Consider the following 4,310-nt stretch of genomic DNA (forward strand, 5'->3'; position numbering starts at 1 on the left):
ACTTGAGGAGAAATTATCCTTGGTGTGTTTGCTCTTTTGGATGAATCATACAAGGGTAATTTCTTTTCGAGTATCAAATACTGCCCTGGCGGACTTCCTGGATGACAAGATGGTTGTGTAAAGGGCTGCATGGTGCATGGTGCATGGATTAGCCTTACCTGGACACAAGGCAAGAGAGCACACAGCTAATGTGTAGGAGGTGCACTTTGACCCACCTCAGGACCTTGCCTGAAGAATCCAGGGGTTCCTACATGGCTTGGTCATGGGTAGGTGACATAGTTTTCATGACTTAGAAAATAGTGGGGTTTTTTTTGGTTGGGAAGCCAGTCTCAGAGATAGTCACTGGGGTCAGACCCCTGTCTCTTGCTCAAGAGTGTGACTGGCTCCACAAGCATGTGCTTGACTCTTTTTGAGTGACACTGGCCTGCTAGCCATGTGGCGTGGACCATGAGAGATCTAGAGGCGCCCCTGCCCTTGGGGGAGATGCTAAGGTTCTCTGACACTGAATGGCCATCCGTAGTGTGCTCTCCATATTTCTGATGATTAATGTGGGGTGACCATTGTCTGTCCCATATCTGAATTTGCTTCAGAAGGTTCTAGAGCACAGTGGTGACTTCAACTAATGGGCGTTGGTACCTGCTGCAGAGAGAAAGAGAATTTATTGAGGCCTCTTCCTAATAAATGCAGTGACTTCAGGATGTACCCCTTGTGCTCTCACACCGACAACTTTGAGGTGGCAACAGCTTTGGTGGCTTAGTTCTTTGTGCTTGATTTGGGAGACACTGAGACTAACTCACCTGTCTGTTGTTGCTGTTAAGTCCGGTCCAGAGGAACTCCTTGCGAAGATACCGGGTCAAGCATCTCTTTAGATAGACAGAACTTGTCCAGGATCTTCTACGTCCAGCACCCACTCTCCTCAGCATCCATTCTGAGCATGGACCTCCTGTGGTTAATACAGTTGTTACTAAGGATCCCTCCTGCCGCCGCTGCTGCTTTAAGTCGCTCTTTATCTGTTCCTAGGGCTTATTCTTAGTATGGCTGAGTTGGGGCTGACCTTTTCTTAGACATACCTGGTCAATAGCATACCATTTCAGTTCATTCCATAACCTGGTGTGTGTGTGTGTGTGTGTGTGTGTGTATGTGTGTGTGTGTGTGCGTGTGTATGTGTGTGCACATGCATGTATGCCTGTACAAATTGTTGGTTAGAGTAGGGGCTTTCAAACTGCCCAATGCTGCTAAGATATTCGTCACCTAGGGATCTTGTTAAAAAGCAGATTCTGATTGAGGGACCAAGATTCTGCATTTTTAGCAAGCTTTCAAGTGATGCTAATGCTGCCTGTCTGTGGACAACACTCGTAGCCACTGGGGGCTGGAGGTGATGTTGCATGTTACTCGTAGTGTGTGTGCGCCTTCTCCTCCATCGTCCCTACATTATCCATCACCAGTGAGCATTGAGCCAATATGCTACCTTTTGATGATTGAACTGCGGTTCAGTTGTGAAAGGCCACCTTCTGTACAAACAACATGTGATTATTCTTTCAAATCACATCATGCCTCCGTGGGCTTCCCAGATAGAAGAGCTACTTCAAAGAGGGGCTGCCTATGTGAGCCCCCTTCAGGACTTGTCAGCACCAGGTTATTGATGACTGAGGCCGTCTGACTCTGTAACCCTCCATTTCCAGTCAATTCTAAGGAGCAGTTCCTGGAACCACAGCTTCTGGGGCAGGAGGAGTCCTATCTGTTGTATCCACCAGCAACACTCCGTGTTATTGAGAGAGGTAATACCCATGATGCCATTGCTCTTCTGTGATATTCCACCAGCTGCTGGCTTCTTGTCATCCAGCTTACCTCTCAGGGAATACCCACATAGGTTTCCATTTCTTTTCTAAAGTGGCCTTAGGAAGCTTCCTGAACCTTGCTCTAGTGGGTATCACTTTTGCTCTCAGACCAGATTTTGGCCCTAGGACTAATGTGTAGCAGTGAGTGGTTCATATCAGCTTTCTTACAGACAGTGGGCATTTACTTCTTAGGCTAGGGATGCAGTTTGTCATGGGAAGAATCTTCTGGAAGCAAAGGTGGCAGTAGACAAGAGGCTCTGATTTTCCTGTCAGAGCTCTCCCAGGTTATTTGAGGTCATTCATATTCTGTTTGCTTATTGTCAATGAGACAAGCCTCCTTTTTAATTTCAAACTCCGGCTTTCTTTTCTTTTCTTTTTTTTTTTTTAAGGGCTCCCTGCACAAGAGGTGTGCGACTGCATGCCTTGTGTGAGCCTCAGATGAGCCCTGCGTCTTCTTCAGGCTATGCTTGGATATTGCTGATGGAGAAGACCCAAAGAAGGTTGGTCCTGCTTGCAGTGAATTCGCTGTGCTTTTCCAAATACCCTTCGTTTTTCCTACTCCATCAGTTTTCAGTGCTGGTATGTGCTCGAAGGGTGAGCTGATGCCAGGCCTTCCCCAGCCAGGGGTTGAGGGCCAAATCCCTTCTTGATAGCTAGGCAGTGGGGAGAAGACATGAGATGCTTAAGAAGTAGTCACATTTCCCCTGGGGAGAGGCTGGTTTTCAGAGTTACATCCATTCAGAACACCCCGCAGAATCCAATTGTGAGAGACAAGCCAACTTGACCCTGTTCTTTTGTTCTCACCGAGGTCCTGTCCTTGGCATCTACTTCGTCCTCTGGTAGACACCAGTGAGGTGCAGTCACTACCCTGATGGGGCTTCCTGACCTGCTGTTTGGCTGTGGAAGAGACTTGACTCCTTTCTTTTTGTGCTGGTGGAGATCACATGCAAAAGGTAAAGAGAACCAAACTTTTTTGGATTCTGGAAGAGGGAGGTTGGCCCATATCCCCGAGATAAGGAAGGATGCTGTTCTCTGGGTCTCTCACCTTCAGGGATGATGGCGATGGTGGACAGGAAGCCCAACTCCTGCCCCCTAGATAATTCTTCCCTTGGTGATGTCCAATCCTGGATGGAATCAGTTCAAGATGAGTGCCAGCTTCATACAAGAGCCCTACCAGGCTTGGCCTGAGGTATGTGAGAGTATATTGGGCCCAGGTAAACCCAGGTGCCAGGGAGAGCTCATGGCCTGTAGCCCATACACTCCATCTTTAGGGCATTTCTGGGGTCAGGATGCTTCCGCTCTCACCCCTGCTTCTTCTCTTTGCCAGAGAGAGGTGCCATCAACTACCAAGAGTGCGTACTAAATGGCCTTTTTATGGAAGAGATTCTCAAAAGGAAGCCCAAGGCCCGGGAAGAAATGATGGACCAGAAACCACAGGTCATGCAAGTTAAGGTCACAGGTTTCTTTGTTCCAGACTCTCAGCACCCAGGCTACCCTAGAGGGCCATGAGATCCCTTTGCCACACCTTGGCATACACCATTATGACTTGGGAAGCCAACACTGTATTTGTGTCATTTCTCTAGACTTTCTATTTGTCAGGACAAACTCCTTGTACAGTCCTAAAGGAAGCTCCCTGGGGACAGAGTATTGCCCCTCATAGGGGAAAGGAGTTTGATCAGAGAACACACATTTAACTTGATGGCAGCTGGTTGCAGCCCCTTCCTACCAAGTGACTTATAGGGAGACTCCTGCAGGCTCTCCAGAGGTAGTGAGGTCCTTATAAAATGAGGTCCTGGCACATGGGAACAGTCTTCCCATCGGTTTGCCTCCATTGCTTTTTTTCCATTTATTGCTTGAATTCAGTGTTTTAGGCCTGGAATTCACTACATAACTAAAGCCCCCAGAATTGAATGCATGACAATATCCCTGCCTCAGACTTCGGGAATGGGCGATGCTGAGCTTAGAGTTTGCTTTCTTTCCTTTTGAAACTTTTTATTTTGTTTTTATATGTGTACCTGAATATATGTATGTGTAACATATGTATGCAGGAGCCTGCAGATGTCAGAGGAGAGAACATTTAATCATCTGGAACTAGACTTATAGATGGTTCCAAGTCAATCTTGTGGGAACTAAGCCCAGTTTTTCCGAAAGAATTAACTGCTGAACCATCTATTCAGCGCCCACCCCCAGCCCCCAAATCCATGATTAGCTTTCTTGACACTGAGACCTATAAGGGAATATTGCTCTTATTGGGGAAGGGCTACTGACCTCAGCCAGGGATAGTTGTTCACTTGGCTAGAGGGAAAAGCAAGGAGTGTGACCAATCCTTCTAACACTTGATCCCCAATCCATTCTTAGGAAGACTTCCTGGATGGTGGATGGCTCTGAGAAGGCGCGGCCCACAGATGCTCAGGTTTGGTGCCTGCAGAGTGGTAATCCCTGGTGTTCTTGGCTTTATTTATGCTGATCATA

The 4,310-nt window shown here is 47.4% G+C and overlaps 1 long non-coding RNA gene across 1 annotated transcript; it reads left to right on the forward strand.

Moving 5' to 3' along the window:
* Window positions 1–2,226: 2,226 nt before the first annotated feature.
* Window positions 2,227–3,981, forward strand: LOC116905470. The gene is made up of 3 exons (XR_004388541.1): window positions 2,227–2,791; window positions 2,890–3,027; window positions 3,166–3,981. It is a non-coding gene; the product is annotated as an uncharacterized LOC116905470 (long non-coding RNA).
* The last annotated feature ends 329 nt before the right edge of the window (window positions 3,982–4,310 follow it).

Source organism: Rattus rattus, chromosome 7 (genome assembly GCF_011064425.1).
Source record: "Rattus rattus isolate New Zealand chromosome 7, Rrattus_CSIRO_v1, whole genome shotgun sequence".
In the NCBI taxonomy this organism is placed as follows: Eukaryota; Metazoa; Chordata; class Mammalia; order Rodentia; family Muridae; genus Rattus; species Rattus rattus.